Source organism: Pithys albifrons, chromosome 4, assembly GCF_047495875.1.
Source record: "Pithys albifrons albifrons isolate INPA30051 chromosome 4, PitAlb_v1, whole genome shotgun sequence".
In the NCBI taxonomy this organism is placed as follows: Eukaryota; Metazoa; Chordata; class Aves; order Passeriformes; family Thamnophilidae; genus Pithys; species Pithys albifrons.
The window spans coordinates 21,984,938-21,999,608 of NC_092461.1; positions in this window are offsets into that span (position 1 = coordinate 21,984,938).

Sequence of the window (14,671 nt, forward strand, 5' to 3'; positions counted from 1 at the left end):
AATACACTCAATAGCCCTGAACTGTGGCTAATGAAGATTTTAAACACCAAAGTAAGCCACAGTGGCAAACATATGGCAATAAACAACACCTTTTCAACCATCCTTCATATGGTCTTTATATGAAGCAATTCATTACTTCCAAAATAAACATGACTATGGAATTTCCTTAAAGGTTCTTTATGCACCATTTATTTCTCAGAGGTTTCTAAGCACTTGCAAGTGCTCTATCACATGCCCAAAATCTAGGCTGTTACAAAAGCAAAGGGGGTAGAGAAAGGAATACAATACATTGATATGACTGTAGTGCATATTATCATTTATGGGGAATAGTATTTTGTGCAGAGAATTGATTTCCATCCCACTCTTGCATTTCTCAGGAACCCACAGATGACATGAATTTATAAAATTATTAATGTGTATTATCTCTCCCCTTTAAACTGTATGTTGTAATCCTATTTGTTACAAAGTAATCCTTAGACATATTTCCCATGCATGATAACTGCATAGCAGCTTTTATGGAAAGCAGAAACTTATTCTCATTCGCAGTAGGAATATTTTGTAACATAAAAGGTAATCTCAAAATTCTTTGATTTCATCCACAGCAGCATAACTTTCCAAAATTGATTATGTTTATAGGAAATACTTGTCATTCCACCACTTTTTACCCTGGTACTCCAAATTGCTTCTCTTCATAAAAATTTTTGAAAAATAAATAAGTAACATAGGGTCATGGGGTTTTGATTTGTAAGTTTCCTGAATGTTAGAAAGAGACCAACTTACTCAGCATGACAAAGTTAGTGCTGGTCACATTTCCAAAGATCAGAGACACACTGATTTAACTATTAGACTATGCCTTTAATATATGATAACAATAAATTGAGCCTTTCATCATAAAATTCAAGCACAAAAGAGATGACTGTGAAACAAAACAAAAGGATATGAAAAAAAATAAATATATCATTAAAGACAAAGGCACATGTGATCCTACTTTCATTCACATTCTAGCTTAGGCTTCCCACCTGGAATGTGTCACTGACTACAGCTTGAGAGGAAATCAGCATACCAAGGGAGACACAGCATGGCCGAGGAGTCAAAAGATTAAGAGGCACCTGAATTACCCTTCAAGGCAACACATAATATTTTCTGAAATGAAAAGCTCAGCTTTGCGTTATTATTTGTTTTATTGTTTTGCAGTAAGTAGTCAAGTGGACAAAAAGACAAATTTTCTAATACCGTCTTCAGGTAGGTCATCTGGTTAAGGACACTCTTATTGTTCATTTATTTGACAAGAAACACCTTAAGTTGGCCTTTCAAATCTAGCAAATTTTGGCAGAATACTCTTGGCTAGGTACTAAGGTAATTTATTAATGATAAAATGTACCCTGAGGCTCAGGCAAGTATATGCATATAGCTTAATGCTGTTGATAGAAATAGGCAGCCCTGAGATTCAGCTGAAGAAATACTATCACTCTCTTCCAGTGTTTTGATTACTAGACTCTCCAGCTCCATTCCTTCAAGGCTTTTCAACCTTCTGTTGTCCTCCCAGAATTTTGATATGCTCCTTTGAAAGGGTAACCTAGAAAGGCATCATTATTGTTGCAACTGCACCATATACCACCCCCTTCTTCCTTAAAAAAATAAAAATAAAAAAATGAAGTGTTTTTTTTTAAGTATAAAGAACACAACTTTAAGGAAAGAGTTCATCTTAGAAATCTGTACAGAGAAAGAAGCCATTTCTGGAAAGCCACATTATACTATATATCTGCAAACTGCTGCCACACTACTGTCCTACCTGCTGTTCCAATTCCACATCCTGCTCCTTTTTTTTTTTCTTTTCTGCACAACAGCAGCAAAACTAATGGAGAGCACACTCCTGGCTCAGACACAAGCAAGTTATCATGATCTTAATGTGTAATGCTACCAGGCTGAAGTAGCCATCTGCCTACATGCTTTTAGTCTACTTCAATTATGAGAGAACGCAATTTAGCTTAATCTTCACTGTAAGAGCTAAACATGAGACAATAGGACTTAGTTCAAATCTGAAACTAAACTGCATTATATCTCAATTTGACAAGCAAAGCATGTACCCAACTAATGGATAGCAAAGGTTAGCTGAAGGGAGGAAACTTGTTAAGCCATTACAACTCAATCATGCTAATGAAAGGTTTAATCTAATGTGCTTTACAGTATATCTGCAGCCGTAAGTGCAGTTAAGGATGCATTCATGAATAGGTACTCCAGCTCAGATGAGGCACAATAATTCACAAAGCTGTGTAGTTCATTCATGGTGACTGATAGATCATATAACACTCATATATACTCCAGAAGGAAACATGGCTAGTTCCTAAGTCAAACAAACCTCAACATGTGCAACACACAACTACAGACAATCCTCTTTTTGGGGGAAGTTACTAGTCTATGGTTAGGAGATATATATAGCTTGCAGAAGATTTATTTAGTCTTCAAGTTGGAGAATCCTATTTACATAGTAAATAAAAGTAAAAGCTACACCCAGTTTTACTGTACTTAGTACATGGTTCAAGTGCCACACCCAGTGTTCAATAAGGTTGTGGTGAATTGCAATCACATGCTGAGACTGTACCTTAATTGGCTATATCTAAAAGACATGGATGACTTCAAGTTTTCAAAGAAAATGCTACCTGTAAGAAATCACCTTTTTTATATTACACATACCCATACTTAATAAATTCCATATATGAAGCACAACACACTGTGCAAAAAATGCAGCTCCTCCAGTATTAAGCCACTATGCCTGAGAAACAATTATGTTCCTTTCAAATGGTTGTTATTTGTTCAGATACATTCTCTGAACTTACATACCTAAAACTTTCCAATAATATTACCTTTATCTTCTTGCAATGAAAAACACCAAAACTTATTCTAGCATTTTGGTTCCTTAATAATGTGGAAAGATATAATTTATTTTTAAAAAGTCATAGTATTCTTGACTACTAATATTACTTCATTGGCTTCAGTTTCAACACAGGTAACTGTTGTATTATGCCAAGGTTATTTGGAGCCAAATTATGATGAATTATTACACAACAAGAGTTTAAAATGGAGCCAAGGCTTCTGTTCAGAATGAATACTAATAAAGCTAGAAACCATCAACACAAATTAGTACACTTGCAGAAAACTCTACTGAGTGAAGATCTGATAACCACATAAAATAATGCGTCTGTAGATTAATATCTTTCCATAAGAATATGTAGCTGCCACTTAGAATTGAAGTATTAGCTTTACAGTATTCTCCATTTAAAAAAAAATCATAAAACCCCAAACAAGCAACCTCCAAACTTAAATATGTATGGATAATCAAAAACATTCTCTCTTCTACCATGGGGACTTCACATAACTCAATTGTTATAATTCTGATTTTGAAATAAAGATGAATGCAACTGTACCAATGTTATTCTAGTCTGCCAAGTCTTGTTGCAATAAAATTTGTTTTCTAAGCTTGAAATACCAGATTCTTATAATCTTTTTTCTGCTCAGACTGCCTCAACACAATCTATTCTGACATTTCTCTTCCTTCTGCCAGCTATAATAATCCTGTAATTTAATTCTGTTGTTTTCTCTTTTGCCTTTCAATTGTAACTTAAATGGTACAGTGTAAATATCTTAGCTAAAGCACCAATTTTCTTCCTGTTTTCCTTTATTCCTGCATAAAACTTACAAGTTCTAGAGTCAGCTTGCTAGACACTCCTGACAATTAAAGCATAGCAAATGAAAACTGTTCAAAGATGCCATTAAAGAGAAATTATTCAGTATTAAGAGCATCTGTGAAATCATAAGCAGGCTTTTGTGTTATTTATTCTTTTATTTACAGATCACAACAGGGAACTTGAATGTTGCATTGTTCCATATCTTAAAATTTAAAGTTATAGTCTCCATTTCTCATATTAATAGCCACAATTAAGAGCTCACAGGCTGGATCAGTATTACTTGATCTACAGTGAAGAGCAGACTGTTTCATATTGGGCTCAGCACTGGAAGCACCACTTGGGCAGCGACATGGGTAAGGGAGTTGTTTTGCTATTGAAAAAAGGAGCCTCCGAAGCAATCAGAAGTAGTACATCACACAATTTCAGGCTATTTTTTCAGCTAACAGAGAACATGGAATTTTTTGTTCTCCCTAGTTGGTATGAAAACACTTCCATGCCCAGCATTAATTCTAAACTATTATAAGTCTGACAGTGTGTAGTACATCTAGACTTTTCCAGTTAATTGATTAAATCTCTACCATTTGTTTACATGACTACCTCCTCTTTGCCTAATAGTGTGAAACATTTCATAATGTTGTACTCTTCCCATAGCTGAAAGCTTAATATAAGTAATGAGCAGCATTCATCACAGTCCAGCAGGCATAGTCAAGTTTCAAACAATGGAACAAATTTAAATTTGTTTAATAAGCATTTCTGATGAACATAGGTGATGATTTTCTTGGGTACAAGGTCACCAGGTATGAGCATTTACTAGTTATATATGTCACCAAGAGAGACCTTTTGTTGCTGGACTTTCTCAATTAACACGAGATTAAAAAAAGCAGACATCAAGCACAGCAGTTGTATGCCAAATCCATTTGCATAACTTACAATTTTAGTATATAACAATTGGCCAAATTAAGTTCCATCCTGTCAAAAATCATTTTGATTTATGAAAGCATGACTGACCTTGAGATAAGTAGAGCAGCTGCATTTGACTTTGAATGCTCCAGACAGAATGGATGTCCTGTCAAGAGCAGCCTTAGCATGGGAGTCAGTAAAGTAATATAAAATGGATCACATCTCTTATAGTTTACAAACATCTAATACCTATGTCAAAGATCATATTTTTGTAATAGTAGTCTACTTTTCTCCCCAAGTTTTACAGAATTTACCAATAAATTTATCTTTTTTGTTATTGTTGTTCCATTTCTGCACACTGCAATGCATTTATTCCCCCAAAATATTTACACAGTATTTGCAGTAGCTGGAGCTTGAACACACATGTGAAAGGGGTGGGGAGAACAGAGAGAATCTGCCCTCATATGCACATCCCAGAGAAGGGCCATCTTTATACCTTAAATGGTTAACACAGTCTATTCTAGAGCACATTACTGTAGCTTTCAGAAAAGTTCTTTCTGTCCCAGAACAAAATTTGCTATGTATTTTCATGAGTGTGTATATGTACCTTTGCAGGTACAAGGAAGACTTTCAGAAATCCACCTTTCAAACTCACAGGTTGTAGAACATAGGGATGGATCTTTCTGAGTATTTGGTTGCCCAGATTCTTCAGTGAGAGTGTCTCAACAGTTTAATGAAGGAAAGTGAGTCAGCTATCTTCAATACCTAAATATAAATTAAAGTCATGGTTTAAAGGTAGTTGTAAAGGTTTCCTAAATCCTGGAGGGTTGAACAAACATTAAGGGAACTATCTCATACACACTTAAAACTAATAAAGCCAAGTAGAGGCTTCTCAAGGATAGAATATCTCTTCCATAGGATAGAATATAGAATAAGCTACAACACTTTTTTTTTAATAGCATTAAAATAAAGAGAAGCAAATCTGACATTATCCAATTCTAACTTAATTTTTTACTGAATTACAGAAAAATGACCACAAAATCCAGTATGCAATCAATATATGTTTGGCAAATAATAAGCAATCACATTAAAAGATAAAATATTTTCACAAGAGGCAACAAAATTAGGTGTAAAGTTGAAATTGTAAGTAAAATGTTCTAGTATGGATTCACCTATAGCATCCATGAAAAGAAACTTTGCAGAAAATATAGTAACTGGTCCTAGTGCTCTTAAAAATTGGAAAAACCTCTCTCAGTTTCCAAACTTTTTTAAAGATACTTGAACAGATCAAAGACCAGTTCTGTTTTGTTTGTCCAGATTTCAGAGTTCAGGCCAAAGTTACTGCATTGTTGTGTTATAATGCTGCTATCCATTATTTTTTCCATATTATCCCCTAAAAATTTTCTAGTCACTTTTAAATGACTCTTTCTATGAAGGTTCCTTAAACAGTTAATGCTTTTATTAGTTTTCAGCTGTAAGACCCACAACATGATTCTTTCAGAATGCCTTTTCAATTAAATCCCTCATGCCAAATAACTAACATTAGTTAGATGGTTCTACAAAATGATCAATGACATACTTAATGATGACATTTAAAGTTAATTTCACTTGAAAACAGCAGTCACATTTTATATTTTCCGTCTACAGAGGATTTCCACATCAGATGTCCTCAGCTTTCAAGTGTAATTACTTTCCCTTGCTTCTAATAACAGTAAGCTACTAAATTCAAACTGAATCTAAAGGATATCTTCTGCTGGATTTAGAAGATAAAAACATGTTAACACCTAAGGCCCTAGAAAATATATAGCAGCTATTGTTTTCAAAAGTATAGCTGTTTTCTATGTAGGAAACCAGTATTTAAAAAGTTTACATAGGAAGAGATTTACATAGGAAGAGATTTACAGAGGAAGGACACTGATGAACTGAAATTTTAGTTTCACCCCTGAATTAATGCACCTTATTTATGCATTCTATGCTAGCCTAAAAAAATGTTTAAATACATATATACACCAGTCACCCTTTTCTCCAGGGCTAAAGAGAATTAGGACTGTTCCAAAAAGGCACAGGAAATTACAGCATGGGTTTAAAGATAGATTCACTCCGTCTAGTTATAACTATCTTTCTAAAAACTGGCTATAGAATATGATATGCATTTTTCACTACTTTCCAAATATTAAAGAAAATCCACACATTTCATGCATCCAGCTTTTCACTAGTTCTTTTGCATCAGGTTATCATCTCAGCAGGGGCTTTGAACTAGATCTGCCTAGAATGCTTTCCTCCATGGTTAGTTCCAAGACATAATCTGAAGGTTTAAAAAGAAAATGAAGAGACTGAGGAAGGGCTTTCACTAATTTATACTGGAATAAATAGTTTTGCAAAATAATCTAAGCAACCAAAATAACAACAGTAAGGTTTTACATACAAGTCTTCTCTCTATCAACTGTTCAGGGCATGGCTAGTAATGACCTCATTTACAAGACCTCATGAGGTTCCTCTTGGTTTATCACCCCTGAGTGTCCCTCATCTATTCCCAGCCCCTGAGCTGCCCAGCTCTCTTTGTCCCTCTCCCCTCAGACCTTGAGCTCCCAGATTTTTGAGGTCTCTGTCCCATTTCCTACCACCATTCAACAAGCTCTCCCACAGCATAGACAAGTGTTTCCCACTCTCACAGAAAGGTCACCTGGCCCAGCTAATCCAAAGTAACAAAACATATAGAACAAGACCAAATATCATCCCTACATCAGTGCAGAGTGACCTGCAGAAAGTTCTCTTTTAGCATACCCTTCACTAGAAATTTGTGTAGGTTGAAAATCAGGACTTTATCCACATCACTTAATGTTTCAAGTAGGAAACCCTGTCCTTCACTGCCACAGGTATTTCATGTAAAAGCCAGAGTTAACTACCTTGAGATAAGGAAATTGCTCAGATTTCAGGGGAAGAAGTCTGTGTTTCCCTGCCCAGCACCACCAATAGAGCTGAATACTTGCAGAGTGTCTATTGATCTCAACAAGACTTTCTTTACCTCACTTAGAGTCATGAAATTATTTATGCAGAGTACTAAGTCTTTTCCTTGAGCAACATAATATCTGACTCTAGAAATGGAAGTGTTAGTACTTTGAACAGATACTTTAATAAAAATGCCTCAAAACATACAGATAATTATTAAAGCATTTCAGTTTATGTGAATTTTGTGTCTACCCACAACCTAGGCAAAAAGTTATAGCTATGTTCAGCCTGAACAAATTCTACTTTAAAATCTAATTCTCTCTCTACTGCATTGTCTCACAGTTCAGTGAATTAATACATAAGGTGGATACAAAATTATTCATTTTTGAAGATGCACAAGTATGAAGGCATAGAACCCATAACATAGGTCAGGTCCCAGGCAAGTACCCCACCAGGCGCTGAAATGGGACCCCTGCTCTCATGGGTCAAGTGAAGGTCTTCAGTGAGGCTGTTCAGGATCATTAATGCTCATTAGTGCTCCCAGAGCACTCATCCTCAGCTGTGAACATACCAATCAAGAATGGGGTTTTTTTCACCAGAGCGTTTTTATAAAACATACTTCTGGATTTCCTTCTCACAAAATTATTTTGCTTAATTCATAACTTTCTATCTTAAATCAAGGAGAAAAAGGAGTTTCTACTAAAGCAAAAAAAAAAAAAAACAAAAACCCCAAACCCTACCAACAGCAACAAATATAAATTATATATATTGTAATATAATGTATTTTCAGATGCTACATAAAGCAAATCTGGTCATTACAATATTTTTTCATAACTCCCTGTTCTGGGACAGGGGTAGTGATAGAAAGGCATTAAACTTAAACTGTTAGAAATATTAACCCTCTAAAAATCTACAACTACTGTGTTCCTAAAATCTACAAAATGTGAAAATCAGAACAAAAACCCTTTCGGCATCAGATGATGAGCCTTTCAGTTAACCTGGGAAGCATTACTGAGTTTCCTCTTCTGTTGGTTCCTGCTCAGTCTGCATTAGTTCTGTTACAACTGGTGAATAATGACTCATTTATGAATAATAACCTTGCTAATCTTCATGCAACTCTTAGTAAAAGTTCACTTATGCTTTGAAAATAATATTGTTTCCCTTCCACCGTTATAATATAATCTTCAACTGATGCAACATGCAATTTTAAAAGATTACATTTTTTACATAGTTTAAATCAAAATGGTATTTGGTTTACAATGTAATCACTAGATGAGTGAAAGGTTATTCTACCCATTTTAAGCGTAACATGTTCTTGTAGCTTATGTAGTACACGCTAATTATATGTATTTTAAAAGGAAGAAGAAAAGAGCAAGCAGTAGGTAAGAGGTAAACTTTTGCAATAAAACTGTGGAAGGGTAATCTCTACCTATATTGAAATTATTGCATGTGAATAGAGTACAATTCTAAATATCCTGGATTCTGTATAGTTTCTATGTCTTCATTTAATTTATCCACCTTTGAATATGGATATTCACCATTAATACCAGATATTCACCTCTACAAGGGGAACTACAAACAATCGAAGGAGTCAATTGTCCTGGTGTCCTGGTTTGGGCATTTTTTTTGGTCTTATTTGGTGCTTCCCCCCTCCCCCCCCCCCCCCTCCAAGAGTAATTCAGAGTTTCTAGTTCTTACTGCATGAACTAGATACACAAACAAGTGCTGTTCCTGTACAGGAGAGAGAGAGAGAGAGAACTGTAAACACATCTCATTTTAGCACAAATGAATTCTACATTTATAAAGAATAGATATTTCTGGAGATGTTTTTTAAAAATGGAGAACCTTAAAAATTTATGAGGGATAAAAACAAAATTAGAACCGAAATACTTCATTACTCACTTTTGGGGTGAACGTGATTACAGCCAAAATAGACAATTAGGTATAAAAATCTATACATATATTTCAGAATAAAAGTAACTTTGGCAAATATTTTAACAGGAAAAAAATACCATATGCTATACATCTGTGTTCCAAAGCACATTCATGCTTAGGTTAGAAATATTTATAGCAGTATGTAGGTCACCACAACAACTGACTTCATAAAGGTTACCAGCATATTAGCTCAATGTCAGGTAAACCAACACATATTAAAAATGCATTGCAGTGTCCTATATGCAAAATGAGGATATTTCCATGTGATCTGCATAATTTTCATGCTTTATATTAGTCTTCACCTACACAACTGCCTTTCTATCTCATGTGTATGTTTGATATGGGGGCCTTCTACAAAATGTCATTAAAAAGTAATTGCTCAATAAAATACACAGTTCATATTCTTCAACACAAGATTTTTCTTTTACAGACAATTACAGATAAAACAGTGTGCTACAACTGCAAAGAAAGCCACAGATCTTGTGTGTGGCATGTATTCAAAAAAAAAAGTTTATATTTATTAGCCCTGAGTATAAAATCAGTCAGTCCTATTTGAAATTGCTTCCTGTAAGGATACATGTGGCTGTAACACCTTCATAAGCACAAAGGGTGTGAAAGTCTCATCAGCCCTGGCTGTTATTGCTTCTGATTTAAAAGGATATCTAAATCTGGATTCTAAACATGGATGAATTCTCTCCTATGCCAGCATTGCTCCTACTGTGGTAACAATGTAATAATGCTTGCCCTAGTCTCCCAAGATAGGAAAGCATACATTTGCTACCTATAGTTTATTAAAAACCAAAGAAATACTTCGGGAAACATTTCATAATCCTCTTGGAACCCGTGGCAACCTGGGTTACCCCCCTTCACCTCCCCCCCCCCCACCCCCGGAAATACCTGCATGAAAACAGAACACAGAACTCTTACATTTTTTCCCTTTATAGGACCAAAGTCAACAAGACCTCATGCTCCCAACCTTCTCTGAACCTATGAATAAGGCATGCTTTTTTGGGACACTTAATTAGCACAGAATTTTAGAGGTACCATATGAAGAGAAGTGCCTGACCTTGAGGAGAGCATCCCAAGCAGAAAGCACATCTCTCAGCAGGCACCTTTTATGTGTTTAGTGCACCACCAAGTTAACTCTCAGTAATAAGTCAGTTTCTTTCTCTTTATGAGACACTGCAATACTGCTAAACATAAACTTGTGTTCACATAGTTCATCTTCATTAATATAAATTTGTTTTCCCTTCCAAAATATGGCTGTGTTTTCTGCAACATCAAAACTCTACAATTTCCCAGAGAGCCCATGAAAGTTGAAGTAGGTGGTCTCCTGACAAAGCTGTAGGTGTCTGGCTTTGATAAAGAGATTGCTGTCCTTCTTGCATCCTCCCTGAAAAAACAGCCTTACATATTTTCCATCATTTGATACAATTTTAAAACATATCAGAAGTCTTTATAATTCCAAATGTTTTTATTGTGGTGTCACAGACAAGCCAGATTAATAAATTCCTTCTATCAGAATACTGAAAAATAAATTTCTTCCTTTCAGCAGTAGAAACAAAACAACAGAGTAAATTAATTCCTACTGCAAAATCCAAATATAAGTCTTCCTTTTCCCACTTGATGTGGAACACACTAGTCTGCTATTCACCCAGGAATTCCCTCCAGTTATGCACCCTCCATTCTATTTTTTCAAGTAGAAATGATGAAACATTTGTAATAAATACATGACAAAAAGGCAGTTTATTGTTGTTAAAATAATCGAAAATCTACATTTCATCACTCATTGACATGTTTCTTATTATCTGTCACAGAATTCAGAAAGTTACATATTTATGACCAAACCTGGCAGTGCTCCCCAGATTTATATACTAAATACAATCTCCTCCAATTTACAGCTTCAGTCAACACATTTAATGCAGTGCATGCAATTCCAATTATTCTTCCAGTGCAGCAAGGCAAATACAAGCTAAGATGCAAATTAGCTGCTAAACATACAGCCCAATCCTGCCCTCAGAGCTTTTGTTAGATCCCTCTAAAGAGAAATTTATAGATCAACTTAGCTGACTAGTAATTTACTTATTTTAATTTTTTTACAGGTTAATTTTTCCAAAGCCAGGAGCACATCTGTTTCAGTTAATTGAAGGTAATTCACTTAAATTATTATCCACTCCAAAATGACTCAGCAGTTTCAATGAGTGTTCCTTGTGTATTCTGTCTGTGAGAGCAATCCCATAATCAACGTCAGAAAATTCAGCACTGCAACTACTGAACTTCAACCTTTTTGAAGGTCTGGCCTTAAGCTTAACCAAAAATTATTCAGAATGGAGGGGAGGCATTCTTCCTAATCTTCACTTCATGAAATCATGAACGTTGGCATATTTTTCATAAAACGCATATGGCAGTAAATCTATCAATATACCAATTAACATGAACACCTAAGAGAACTTTTGTTTTAAATATTAAGATTTTCTTACCCAGATAATTGAACTGCTTCACAATTCTCCCTGGCTTTCCTCTCCCAAAGTGATGTATTATATCTTATGTCTATTTTATTCAAAAAGTGTGGTTTCCTGAAAAATATCTGAAGAAAAATACTTTTCCTTTCAATATCAGTTCACCTAGTTGACAATATGACTAGAAATGTAAGGGTAGGAGAATAGAAGCAGCACTTAAGTTACCTGGAGAATTAAGTTCATTACATCATAATTCAGATTCACTTTACTTAAATTTATATGATTTTTAAACCAGAAAAATAATAAAAAAATAATACAATGAAGCAAATACAAGACCTTACACAGCAACCAACCAGGAAAGATTGCCATTCTCAAGACAAAAATGAACTTTTTCACCTTCATAAGTAAAAAAAAATAAAACTTATGTTTTATCCAATCATTCCTCTTCCCAGTAATCTCTTCTCCAGTATACCAAATATTTTTGAACTTTTTTTGAACCAGTACTTCTAGGTTCTTGAGCAGATCAGATGTTCTTTTCACCAGCCTGAAGACAGGTTCTTAACATGCAAGAGGTGTTCATTAACACCATTAAAAACTGAAAGTTTATTTTATCTGCCAGATATTTCAAGATACATTTCCATTGATAGATTGCAATTATCCTCATGTAAGAATCAAAGCATATCAAACTTACACAAATGTTTCATACTTAAACTTTATTCAAATTCATACAATTCACGTCAAAGAATTTAAATTTATTGCATGCCAAATCCTTCATAAATCTAGCTGAACCTTTTTCAGCATTTGTATAACAATCTGACATTTCTTACACAGGAATGTTTTGTCTCAACTCTTTCACTGACAGTGACATTTTGAGGTGCCTACAAAAACTAAATTCCAGTTTTAAGAGTAGCAACCGGTGAGTCAGAAGAGTTTTGTTTTATTCCCAACCCTATCAGTCACCTTCTGTGCAAACTAGGGCAAGTCACATCAAATCTCTCTTTTCTTTGTTTGTTCTCTTGATTTCCCATTCTGAAAGCTCCTCTGGGAACACGCTTTCCATGTTCCTGCCAATGTCCCAAGGAGGCCTCACTCTCACTGAGATCTTCTGGGTTTTTCACTGTTAGACTCTACATATTAAATAACAAATAGGAAATACTATTTGTTTGTGGCTTACAAATACACATGGATTAAGCATTAGCTATTCTTTTTAAAACAGCCAGGATTTTCGGAATCTGATTTTATGGGACTGTCAGAGACAAAAAGAGTACTCAGCGTGGAGGAAAGATACTCAAACCTGAGCAGTTAATGTTACTGCTCTAAAGAAGAGGTCCTTGTATGAAAATTCGAGATACAGAGAAAGGATTGCCTAAAATCAAGGATAAAAATCTTTCAAGATGATATTAGTATAGGTAAAGTAGAGAGCATTAATGAAAGCTTTAATGAAAGCTTTCAGGTGCAGGGAGTATACAGACAGACACACAATACAGGGTTCTTACAAATTAATAATACTACTTAATTATCATACCTAAGGGGTTAACACAACCTGAGAACCTTCTGCCCTTGGTATCACCCTGGTACCACGCTCAGAATTGCCCCATTGGAGTACCTCCAAGGGTTCTGGGCCTTCTGTCTTGCTTTGCCTTGTTTTTTGGGTCCAGGTACACATGTCCCGAACACAATGTACTTGCTACTGTCTTTTCCATTTAAAAGGCAGTTAAACAAAATTCAGGAATGTGGCACAAACCGTGAGAAACTGTTAGAATCTGTTGGCTGCTACCTCAAGTGTGAGAAAATATACAGCTATATAAAAATCTACAAATACATAAAATATTTAAATCTACAAATGTATAAAAGTCCTAATGCCTCAAAGAAAAAAGGAAACTTGTTTATATCTCCTTTTCCAGTCCTTAATGCTGTAAATACGTATTATAGACAAAGGACCAGATTTGAGATTTTGGTTAAATTCCAGCACTGGAAAAGGAATCTACTTTTTTTTTTTTGTTAAGTACAGTGAAGGTAATTTGTTACCAAGAAATAGGAGTGCAACCATTCCTGATTAAAAACATGTGTACTGCTGTACAATGTTTTGATCTCAGTTATGGAGCATGCTGATTGCTCACTGAAATTGTAGTAATTTCAATTTATCCTTCACTCAAGCCTCAGATTACAATTTCCAAGGAAATTCTTAGCTGATCACCATTAAGGCAAACTATGTTGCTCTTTATTTTCCCCATTTATTTTTCTTACCCAGGCTAAATATAATTTAAAACATCTCCTGAGGTAGTAGGGGTGGGGGAGAAGAAACATAGGCAGAGAAATAAAAGGAGAGAGAAATCTTACTAAATTAACTCTGTCCAAAGAAAAGCTCTGAAAAAAGTTATATGTTCATCTAGACTGGGAAGGCAATATTAGTTTTTGGATATAACATAATAGATCAGTAAAATTTTAAAGCTCACTTGGCAACTCAGTAGTGTATTTTCTGTTATCAGGTATAATTCAAGGAGCTGAACTGTTTACCTAAAGGACATATCAGGGATTTCTGCACTATTTTTTGAGGGGGGTTTTTCCACTATGCATGGCAGACCTGGTTGAAAAATAGTAAATAGTCTCAAATTTTCTTAATTTTTATGTTCAAAATAGCAAACCCTTATAAATATGTTAAATTAATGGATTCAAGAACATTGAGTCTAGATTAATATAATAAAAAGAAACAATCAAAGTAAGTTGCAAAGACAACACTTT